This window comes from Bactrocera neohumeralis, unplaced genomic scaffold (assembly GCF_024586455.1).
Source record: "Bactrocera neohumeralis isolate Rockhampton unplaced genomic scaffold, APGP_CSIRO_Bneo_wtdbg2-racon-allhic-juicebox.fasta_v2 cluster11, whole genome shotgun sequence".
Lineage (NCBI taxonomy): Eukaryota > Metazoa > Arthropoda > Insecta > Diptera > Tephritidae > Bactrocera > Bactrocera neohumeralis.
Window position 1 is genome coordinate 11,873,301 of NW_026089624.1, and position 12,882 is coordinate 11,886,182.

Here is a 12,882-nt window from a genome sequence, read left to right on the forward strand (position 1 = left end):
CTGACAAATAAAACAGGGAAAATTTATACGAAACGCCAACGCTAGAAACAGTATTATCTATGTATTTATGTATGTATATGTAGATATACATTTATTTATATATATTCTGTTTTATGTTTTGTATATGTACGTATGTATGTGGTACTCATCCATGAACAGACTGCATACGCGTTTATACTTGTATATAAATAATTTCTTATATATGTAATACCAGCGTGTATTTTTTTCTAAATTTTGTGTTTCACAAATATGAACCAAGTATAAATGTACATATCTGCATATATCAGGGCAAGTTAAGGAAAAAAATTATACAAATAATGCAATCAAGCTTTTCAGACATTTGAATATAAGACCCTAAATATTTTTATATGTCTTATTAACATATATAAAACCGGTATCTAATTATTATTTTTGTCTCACTAGTTTGATATATAACGAACTAAATAAATGATTTTACCAATATATAAAATAAAGAAATACACCAAGGAAGATGTAACGTCTCGTTGATGGCAGATTATTGCGTCAGAGAGACCTTTCAGATGCTTATGCACTGGAAATAAGAAATTTGTTTAGCACTTACTAAAAGATGTATTTTAGATTAAAATAAAATAGTTTTGTTTGGCAATTATAAACCATTTTTTAATATTTTATTTTAAGGTCCGTTGTTTAACATAGTTATTTACTTTGTCAGAAAGTGTGACATTCAATGAAAAAGTGAAAGTAATTTTCTGATTCAGCACAATCATACATACATGCAGGTATTATTAATAAAAAATCAAAACGGCTCTCAACTTTCTTTTGCAGACTTTTGTTATTGAATCCATATGAAAGCATAACATAATTACGACGGAACAAACTAAGCATCTTTGGAACTAGTAGTGGTCCTTCAAGTCATTGCCCTTTGACACAGTTGGAAAAGTAGGTTAGTGAGCTCCTGGTAAAATAAGTATCTGTAAGTGGAATAAGAAGCTATCTCGAAATTTTGTGCAGTACAGCAGATGCCACCAAGTCTTTCAGACACCAAAGCCGACGAACTCCAACAATGTGAACCAAAGTCGGTGGAAGAAAGGTTCATTAAAAGCGTTGTCTGAAATCAATAAAACATAAAGGTAATTTAAAATTCATGAAAAAGAAACATTAAGTGTGAAAAAGGTTTGGCCATTAAAAAATCAGAACACAGGATTGATTTAGAGATAAAAAATCAAAGGTTGGATACTGAACGAAATATTTGAATTGTTTAACTTGTGTGGTGTAATTACGCGAATTTATTTCAATGACATAAAAATTTTATTGCACATTAAGTTTTTTTATTATAATAGTGGTTTAAATGAATTGCGTTGTAAGTAGAATATTTTGATTTATTAAAAGTTTATAAAAAATATATTTACAATTAAATTACTATTCTTATATTTTTAATAAAAAATAATAATAATAAGATTAAGAAAGATCGCAAATGGCTGCCAAATGTTTATAGTAAATAATAGTTTAAGCACACAAATGAATAATAATAGCTAACAAAATTATTATTATCAAATTATTATTAATAAGAAATCAATTGTAGACGTGATAAACATTCGGAGATGTATGCAGCTGTAAAGGCTGTTGACTATGCAATGTGTACATAAAGGTTGTTGATTTGACTAAAGCTAAAAAAAGGTCATTGACCCCATTAAATGAAATCTATGGACACATTGACTACAAAATATATAAACAAAAAGTCAAAGGCCATTATCTGCATAAAATGTAATCAAAGCGGTAATTATTCCATATAATATAAATAAAAGTGGTTTGCATTTAAACTGATCGACATAAAGATCTGAGACAACCCCAAAGTAATGTGGCAACCCCAAATGCATCTCTGCAAAAATTATAGATATGGCAACTCGAAAACTGGATAAGCTGTCAGCTTAATTTAAAAGGTCATAAAAAAAACTGACACATACGAACGCCAAAACCTTTGAGGGTTTTACTATACTGACCTAGTACCATCACCCTGACTTGGAATTTCTCACCCCCCAGATTAGCTGTTGTACTGTGTAATTGAATTGAAATTGAAATGGAAAGTGAAATGATGAGACGTGCTTGCAGTCGTGATGATGCGCCAAGAAGAAGGAAAAATGGCGGTTCGTCAAGCTGACAGCTTATCCACTTTACGAGTTGCCATATCTATAATTTTTGCAGAGTTGAATTTGGGGTTGCCACTTTACTTTGGGGTTGCCACAGATCTTTATCTCGATCAGTTTAAATGCAAACCACTTTTATTTATATTATATGGAATAATGACCGCTTTGATTACATTTTATGCAGATAATGGCCTTTGACTTTTTGTTTATATATTTTGTAGTCAATGTGTCCATAGATTTCATTTTATGGGGTCAATAACCTTTTTTTAGCTTTAGTCAAATCAACAACCTTTATGTACACATTGCATAGTCAACAGCCTTTACAGCTGCATACATCTCCGAATGTTTATCACGTCTACAATTGATTTCTTATTAATAATAATTTGATAATAATAATTTTGTTAGCTATTATTATTCATTTGTGTGCTTAAACTATTATTTACTATAAACATTTGGCAGCCATTTGCGATCTTTCTTAGTCTTATTATTATTATTTTTTATTAAAAATATAAGAATAGTAATTTAATTATGAATATAACTTCTCACCCCCCAGACAATAATCCCAAAAATGTTCCACAGTGTTATCAATTTTGTATCAGTTTTTTATATTAAAATAAATCTAAAATTATTGGAGACATCTCACATATTGGTGACCCCGACAAAAGGTAAAATGACGGAAGAAGAAGCGGTAAACCAGGTAACACAAAATTTGCAGCATCGGGGCCAATGGGCAGAGGACATCCAAACCCGCAACGTGGAAGTTGCCAAAGTTTCCATCAGGATCCCACCATTCTGGCACGCAAAGCCAGAACTGTGGATGGCGCAGGTCTAGTCGCAATACATTGCGGCAGGCATAACGAGTGACAAAACAAAGTACCACACCGTCGTGGCCGCGATCAAAAGCCCGAAAGCAACGTGCTAGCCCAAATAAGCGACATAATTCTTAATCCACCAAACAGTGAACTGTATACCATTGCCGCTTATGGTCCAGACAGTGCATCACATGCCAAGGAGCTAAAGTGCAGCGCCACAATAGAGCACCGTTGTCGACATTCACGTTACCGGAGCAACGATTTGACCACATAAATATGGATATCGTCAGACCATTACCACCTTGCAAGGGTTATCGATACTGTTTGACAATAGTCGATCGTTATTCCCGATGGTTTGGAGTACCGAGTAGAGTAACAACGGATCAAGGTAGACAATTTGAATCTACACTATTCCGAGAACTTTCCAGACTTTTAGGCATCAAGCACTTACGTACCACTGCGTATCACCCTTCGTCAAACGGGATTATAGAGCGATGGCACAGATCATTAAAAGCAGCGATAAAATGCTACATGACAGACAACTGGGTCGAAGTTCTCCCACTCATCCTTCTTGGTTTTCGTTCCTCATGGAGAGATGATTTAAGAGCGACACCCGCAGAGATGGTTTATAGAAATACACTTCGATTACCTGGCCAGTTCTTTGCCGAAAAACATACGCACAATGCCAACGAAGGTGAATTCGTCGAAAATTTACGCAAACGCTTGCAGTTTAGTGACTACAAACTACAAGCGAACGTACCATTCGTAGAAAAGAACTTACACTCAACACCATCAGTCTTTGTGCTCAACGACTCAATTCATCCACCTCTTCAACCTCCATACGAGGGACCAGTTCCCGTAGTCGAACGCGGCGAAAAATTCTTCAAAGTCAAAATCCGACGGAAGGACGTAAACATTTCCATCGACCGGTTAAAGTCAGCTTTCCTCGCCGAAGATTACCCGTCGAATCAAACAGTTCACATAAAGAGTACCAAACAAAATCTGGTCATCGAGTACGCTTTCGTCTTCCCGCATAGAGGGGAGTGATGTGGCAACCCCAAATGCAACTCTGCAAGAATTATAGATATGGCAACTCGAAAACTGGATAAGCTGTCAGCTTGACGAACCGCCATTTTTCCTTCTTCTTGGCGCATCATCACGACTGCAAGCACGTCTCATCATTTCACTTTCCATTTCAATTTCAATTCAATGATCAATTTTGTATCAGCTTTTATATTGAAATAAATCTAAAATTATTGCGGACATCCCACAGATCTTTTAATACATTTAAATGACCCATGAAGTTTCAGTTCTTGCACTAAAACAAATGATCTTGGCCTGTATTATATATAACTCATTAGACTTTTCCCATATATTCAAAATGGGATTTTTTGATTCTTTCCAAAGGAGGATGGAGTCATGGGTAGAAGTTCACGCAAGTAAGGAAAGTTCTTTGATTGCCATTCCCTTGGAAGTTACCAGAAACGATTATTTTACATATGACTTAACCAGCTCACGAATTCCGATATTAGACCAAGTATCCTCTGGGTAGTCAAAGAACATCCGCTTAAAGGCGATCTAAAGTGATAGGGCGAACCATCTCTCCTCAGAGTTGCGCGCTGGGTTTGGGACCCTCCACGTAAAATAACATTACAAATGAAAAAGCGTAAACAGCCTCGGATGAGAGGCCTCATTTTGATGACGACCATGGCAAACGCACTAAGGATAACGATTTAAGGGGATGCACCTGGAATGTCCGGTCCCTTAATTGGAATAGTACCGCTGCTCAGCTGGTTGATGTCTTCGATAGAGTAAAGGCTGACATCACCGCCGTCCAAGGACGGGACAAGGACTGAGGCGAATAGATCCCCGTGGCATTTACTACAGTGACCATATAAAGGAGTGCAAATTTGGTGAGGGATTCGTGGTGGGAGAGAGACTCCGTTGCCGAGTACTGTCATTAACTCCGGTGGATGAACACACAGCCACAATCCGCATCAAAGCGAAGTTATTAGATATATCGCTGATTTTCGCTCACGACCCGACGGAAGAGAAGGACGATGTGACTAAATATGCCTTCCATGAGCGCTAGGAACGCACCTATGAGAGCTGCCTCCGCCACAATATCAAAACCGTGTTCGGCGTTTTTACACCTGGGTTCAGCCTCCACGAGGAAACATCCCTCGGGTATCTGTAGTACTAGATTCCAGCATAGAGAAGTTTACCAAGCTACCTGGCTGTCTCCGAATCGAAAAGCCACCAACTAGTTCGAGTATGTTGTGATATACGGAAAACACGTCTCCATTGTTTTAGACGTGCGTACGCTCGGAGGTCCTAACATCGCCTCGGCCCACTATCTCGTTGCAGCCAAGGTACGCATCCGCCTTTGTGCAGCAAAAAAACGCACGTCAACAAACACAAGCAAGGTTCGACGTCGAGAAGCTGCCATCACAACAGGTAGCCGAACCTTTTTCTACCCGGCTTGCACTCCAGTTCTCTGAGAGCACTTGTCAGCAAAACGGTATAAGGGAACTGTGGGACGGCATTTCAAGCTCCTTACGTACAGCTGCAACCGAAACCATTGGTTTTCGGAAAGTGCAAAAGAACAGCTGGTACGACGAGGAGGGCCGTGTCGTAGCGGAGAGAAAACAGACTGCCTACATCGCAACGTTACGATCGACCACAACACGTGCTGGATGCATCAGCTTCTTTGTAGAATATGGTTGGACGAAAGCATTTAAACGATTGGAATTTAAGTGTGCTCTGCCCAATCCACAAAAAAGGAGACCCTACAATCTGCACCAACTACCGTGGGATAAGCCTCCTCAACATCGCATATAAGGTTCTATCGAGCGTATTGTGTAAAAGATTAAAGCCCACCATCAAAAAACTGATTGAACCTTATCAGTGTGGCTTTAGGCCTGGAAAATCAACAACCGACCAGATATTCACCATGCACCAAATCTTGAAAAAGCTCCGTGAAAAGAGGTTCGACACACAATACCTTTTCGTCGATTTTACAGATTTTACTGATTTTGACAGCACAAAACGAAGTTGGACCTATGCCCCTTTGTCTGAATTTGGTATCCCCGCAAAATTAATACGGGTGTGTAAACTGACGTTAAGAAATACCAAAATTCCCGTCAGGATCGGGAAGGACCTCACCGAGCCACTAAACGGGGTTTCAGACAAGGCGACTCCCTATTGTGCGACTTCTTCAATCCACTCTTGGAGAAAATAATTTGAGCTGCAGAACTAAATAGAGAAGGTACCATTTTCTATAAGAGTGTACAGCTGCTAGCGTACACCGATAATATTGATATCATTGGCATCAACAACCGCGTCGTTAGTTCTGCTTTCTACAGAATGGATAAAGAAAGAAACAAATGGGTCTGGTAGTGAACTAAGGCAAGTCGAAATAACATCAAACAAACAGTTGTCGCACTCGTAACTTGGCTCCCCCGAATTTCGAAGTTATAAATAACTTCGTCTATCGTGGAAGCAATATTAATAGCAACAACAATGCCAGCCTCAAAATACAACACAGAAAAACTCTACGTCGGAGTAAGTAGGCAATTGAGAAGTAAAGTCCTCTCTCGACGAACAAATGGACGATGACAACATCTGGTGAGTCGACGTTATGAATTTTTGAGAGAAAGGGTTTGCGAAATATTTATGGTTCTTTGCGCGTTGGCTACGGCAAATATTGATGGAAAGATGAACTGAATTAGAGTTCGCAACCTATCGATGGTCTTGAACAATTGCAACTATTTGAATTATTTAAATAATTTAAAATATTTTTTTTTTGTTTTTATATTAATTTTTGTACGTTCGATGTTGAGTTATACCTACGTATAAGTGACATTTTCTTTAATACCTTTCAATTTTACAACTTGGCAACATTGTTTATTATTACCAAAATGAACCTGAAGTGCGCCAATTCGTTTCGTTTCCACATAATTGTAAACAATCAAATAACTTCAGCTATAAGTGTGCTAAGTGATTTTTGAAGTAAGTAATCTTTGCTTAAAAAATCCTTAAATCAATGTAAAATTTGAATTTATTTAAAATTGTGTTAACACCTGAAACACCATGTGTTACTTATACAAAAAATTAAACTTTTAAGTATACATATTTAAAAAACTATAAGTGCCATTAATAATGGGTTGTCAAAAAAGTCTTGCGGTATTTTTATTGAATTTTTTTTTATTGAAATTGAAATGAATTTTTGATGACTCATGCCCAGCTCTTGACCGATGCTACGGCTGCTACTATGCCGGTCTCTTTCGACCAATTCAGCGATTTTATCGCAATTTTCGACGACAGGCCTTCCGGAGCGTGGCGCAGCTTCGACCACCTCTACACCAGAACGAAAACGTTGAAACCATCGTTGTGCGGTGGAAATGGAAACTGTACCGGGTATATAAACTGCACAAATTTTATTGGCGGCTTGAGATGCATTTTTGTCTTTATCGTAGTAGTACTGTAAAATATGCCGTATTTTCTCTTTATTTTGCTCCATGTTTGCGACGCTATAACTCACGAACGACAATCAAACACGTGTTAGCGCGTGAAGTGGGCTTTCCAAAAAGGTATAGCATGACCCGATGCGACGAATAAAATTAGAACTACGCGCTTTCAGCGCCAACTAGCGAAAATACCGCAAAACTTTTTCAATATTATAAATGCGAAAGTAACTCTGTCTGTCTGTTACTCTTTCACGCCTAAACGGCTGAACGGATTTTGATGAAATTTGGTATGGGGATAGATGATAACCTAGAAATGGTCAAAGGCTAAAAATAATCACGCCATCGTTCTTAGGGGGTAGGCAGTAGGCAGATAACTAAATTGAGTTAGTTATTTTTAGTCGTTTTTGTTGGGACTTTTGCTCTTTCACGTCTAAACGGCTGAACGGATTTTGATGAAATTTAGTTGGGTAATAGATGGTTTCCTAAAAACGGATATAAGATCAAAATGATCACGTCATCGTACTTAGGGGGTAGGAAGTAGGCAGAAAACTGAATTGAGTTAGTGATTTTTTTATGGTTTTTGCTGGGAGTTTTGCTCTATCATGCTTAAACGGCTGAACGGATTTTGATGAAATTTAGTTAGGAGATCGATAGTACATTTGTATTATTTGGTAGTTAAGGTAGCTGTTAGATGTAGGTATTTTCTTAACCAATCATTCGTATCTCTAGGTTTACTCAGATACGTATTATTCTTTATTTTTGCAGTCGCTTTCATTTATTAATTCTCAATTGATGTGCATGTTCATATGTATGTAGCATATTTTTTATGCTACATGGTATGGTATTGTTTTCAAGTGCACATGTTGTGTGACCTTGGGTTTATTTTAATGTGAGTACATTTACAAACAGTTGCTAAAATGTATTCTAAGAACCCATGGGTTATCATATGTAAACATGTAAACATTATCCTTAGTAGTGCTTGTGTTATTGTTTGTTGAATGCAATTGTTTTGCATGACAATGCATTTTAAGTATGTGTCTGTTTATGTATTTGCTTTGTACTGCCTCAGCATTGGCGAAGATAAGCCTGTTCAATTTATTTGAACAAGTTGTTTAGGTTCAATACGTCATTGATTGATTTTGATATTTAGGTTTTAAGTAAAAAAAAAGGTTTGCTTTATCGAAGTTTTTATAAAAAATTTTCTTACGTTGTAGTTATTAAAACTACCGATTTAAAAAATCTTTAATTATTGTTTTCGATATGCCACGCAAACGTAAATCCAATCTAAGTCGTAGTTCTAGCAGAGCTGGAACTACAAAAGTTGCTAAAAGCAAAGAATCTGAAAAGCAGACTCAGACGCGTCAGATGTTAGATTCTCAGCACAACGCATCTCAAAGGGCCTCTGAGACGTTTACGCAGACTCAGGCCCGTCAAATCCTGGATGCTGAACGCCACGCATCTCAAAGAGCTTCTGAGACAGTGGAACAGACTCAGACACGTCGAGTTTTAGATGCCGAACGTCACGCGCAATTGATTGCGGCAGACACTGACGAAGATTCACAAAGACGACGTCTTTTAAATGCTGAATGGCACGCAGAAAGAAGACGTACGTTTTCAATGAGTACGTGGAAGTCATTTAATGGTGCCGCTTTTGAGTATGACCCTTTGATCGACTATGTTAATCACCGACTGGTTATCATTGAAAGAATGGAAAAAAAATGCATATATTGTGAAGCACTGAAATGGAAAGAAGAAACTCCAGGTATGTGCTGTTCTGGAGGAAAGGTTAAAATTCCATTACTTGGCGAGCCAGAGGAACCTCTTAAATCTTTACTTTTATACGACAGTAACGAATCGCGCCGGTTTTTAAACAGGATTAGATAGTATAATTCTTGCTTTCAGATGACGTCATTTGATGTAGATAAAGGGGTCGTAATGCCTGGATTTTCACCTACTTTTACCATTCAAGGACAGGTTTTTTTATAGTAGGGGGAAGCATCGAAAGCCGGAGTGCGGAACTTTAATCCGCTAAACCTAACCTACTCCCAACTCAAGACTCTCCCACGGGACCACCGATTAAGTATTACTTCGTGAACAGGTGTATCACAGGATTGGTTCCTTACTTCCCGCAAATAATGAGCAACCAAAGTTTTTGCAACTTTATTTAAGAAAACGAAGCTGATCGCAGGTGTCAAAATATACAAGGAATCGAAAGGGATACTGTTTTCAAAATCCAGAGAATGTTGCATAAACATAGTCGCCTTCTCAATACTTTCGAAACAGCACTAGAAAGAATGCCGGGAGATGATTATAGGTTGGTGATGCACCCCGATCGCACACCAAGTGGGGAACATGAAAGGCGGTATAATGCACCGTTAATAAATGAAAGCAGGCATGGTTACAGGCGAACAGTTTGCTTCCCGTGATATAGTTTTACAGGCCCGAGATGACACATTAACCAGGGTGCCTGATACTCATAAATTATATGATGCGTTGCAATATCCGATCATATTTAGTAAGGGACAAGAGGGGTACCACTTTCAAGTTCCTCAAATTAATCCTGTAACAGGTCTTCCCTTGCATAACAAAAAGGTTTCATGCATGGATTTTTACGCCTACAACATGATGATATGAGAAAACAACTTTAACATTTTACAAAGATGCAAGCAACTGGCCAATCAGTTTTACGTTGACATGTACGTTAAAGTTGAAAGCGAGAGGTTACGGTAAATATCATTAAATCAAACTAAACTAAGAGCAGAGAATTACATCCATCTTCAAGACGCTGTGGCAAATGACGCCAATTTAAATCCAAATAACATAGTCATTTTACCGTCTTCATTTGTGAATAGCCCGCGGTACTTACACGAATATACTCAGGACGCGTTTGTTTATGTGCGTACACATGGTCGTCCTGACTTATTCGTCACCTTTACTTGCAACCCAGCCTGGCCCGAAATAGTCAATGAGTTGATGCCGGGGCAAAGCGCAATAGATAGACATGATGTAGTGGCAAGACTTTTTAGATTTAAAGTTAAAAAACTAAGGGATGTGATTAATAAAGGCCGAGTGTTCGGAGAAGCGCGCTGCTTTATGCTCTTTTATGTACTCTTTCGAATGGCAGAAACGTGGACTGCCACATGTCCATATATTATTGTGGTTAAAAGATAAGTTACGACCCGATCAAATAGATAACATAATCAGCGCTGAAATACCGGATCCTAACATTGACAAGACTCTCCATGACATTAAAATATGATTCATCGTCCATGCGGACCCGAAAATCCACAGAGCCCCTGCATGAAAGACGGAAAATGCACAAACAAATTTCCTCGCAAGTTAGTGAAAGAGACCGTTCACAACGACCACGGATACCCGCAGTATCGTTGAAGAGCGCCAGCAGACGGCGGTCGAACAGCAACCGTGAAGCTCCGAAACGGTAGCGACGTTACGGTTGATAATAGTTGGGTAGTCCCCTATTCACCAATTTTATCAAAAATGTTTAACGCCCACATAAATGTTGAGGCATGCAGTTCAGTACGCGCCATCAAATATATCTGCAAATATGTAAGATATTTTCAATTTTAGAAATACTGATCTTGCGAATCCCGTAGATGAGGTACAAACTTATCAGTCTGGTCGGTATGTCAGCAGCAACGAAGCCGTGTGGCGTCTGTTAGGATTTCCGTTGCACGAAAGGCATCCCACCGTGATACATCTCAGCGTGCATTTAGAAAATGGTGAACGCGTTTATTTTAATGAACACAATTTCCACGAACGAATAACTATTCCGCCAAAAACTACTCTCACTGCTTTTTTTGATCTTTGTATCAGAGATGAGTTTGCAAAAACTCTTCTTTATGGCGAGGTGCTATACTTGGGATGCAAGTAGGAAAACTTGGAAACGCCACATTCAAGGTACTTCTGTTCAGGATTGGCCTGGCGTCAAATCTGGAGATACTTTAGGACGAGTTCATACAGTTCATATTAGTAACCTGGAATGTTTTTGTCTACGCATGCTTTTACTGCGCGGACCTACCTCTTTCAATGATCTAAAAAAAATATAACACACAAGATTATTCTACATTTCGAGAGGCATGTGAGGCAAGAGGATTACTGGAGAATGATAACCATTGGGATGTGACACTGGAAGAAGCTGCTCAATGTAGATCAACAGGCAAGATGAGAGAGCTATTTGCTGTATTAGTAGCGACATGTGGTCTTTCAAATCCTCAACAATTGTGGGATAAATACAAAAATGATATGACGGACGATATATTGCACAGATTACAAGAGCAAAATCCCAATGTCACGTACAGTGATTTAATTTACAATGAGGGTCTGACAAAAATTGAAGACCAGGTTAAAACAATTTCTGGAAAGGATTTATCAGATTATGGAATGAACAGACCACAGAGAACCTAGGAAATCAGTAGCGATTTAATACGGGAACTAGATTACGATACTGCTTCCTTACAACAACAATTAACAGAGTCTGTTCCACGTTTGAACCCAGAACAAAGGTTAGTATTTGACAATGTTGTCAAAAAAATCGAAGATGGCGAAGGTGGTTTGTTATTTTTGGATGCTCCTGGAGGCACGGGAAAAACCTTTCTTTTAAACTTGCTTTTAGCCCAAATCCGAAAAGATAAAGGAATTGCTGTAGCAGTTGCCTCTTCCGGAATAGCCGCCACTCTGCTCAATGGTGGTCGAACGGCACATTTGGTGCTTAAACTGCCATTAAATTTAGCCCATGAAGAAATGCCAGTCTGTAATATAAGTAAAAACAGCGAGCGTGGACGTATGTTGCAGCAATGTAAATTATTAGTTTGGGATGAGTGTACCATGTCCCATAAAAGAGCAATTGAAGCTCTAGATCGGACTTTGAAAGACATCAAGAGTAATCCAAATATCATGGGGGGATGGTGTTACTTTTAGCGGGCGATTTTAGACAGACTTCGCCGGTTATCACTAAAGGCACCCCTGCAGACGAAATAAATGCGTGTTTAAAAGCGTCAACGTTATGGGCAGGAATAATGGGATGCCCAACCCTCCTGTCACTGGAAATGTGAGAGCCGCTCACCTACCGAACTTTGACAGTTGACTGGATTGGGTAGGTTTTGACGTTAGCAATTGGAATGACTGGAACGGCCAGATTGAAATTATACGAAAAATATATGTGAACGGAGAAATTTGTTGCCGCCGTTCAAGATCGTTAATAAAAATTTAAAACAATGAAAATCAAAGAAAATGCGAAATTTAAACATATTTCATGACACGTTTTGTAATTTGATGCATAATAGAAATCATTTTCTATTACAAATGATTAAAAACATTCATTAATTGACAACTAACAAGCTTAGTTCACCTTATTGAATATACAATATATAATAATTTGCAATCGTAATAAATGTTGGGTGTTTTAATTTAAATGCCCAAAAATTCTTATTTTGTTCGATGTGGCCACAATGGAAAATG

The 12,882-nt window shown here is 38.3% G+C and overlaps 1 long non-coding RNA gene across 1 annotated transcript; it reads right to left on the bottom strand.

Annotated features, from left to right (window-relative positions):
• Positions 1-787: 787 nt before the first annotated feature.
• LOC126765990 (uncharacterized) lies at positions 788-2,087 on the bottom strand. Its single transcript, XR_007668691.1, has 2 exons — positions 1,980-2,087; positions 788-1,087 (listed from the first exon to the last, which is right to left on the bottom strand). It is a non-coding gene; the product is annotated as an uncharacterized LOC126765990 (long non-coding RNA).
• Between the last annotated feature and the right edge of the window lie 10,795 nt (positions 2,088-12,882).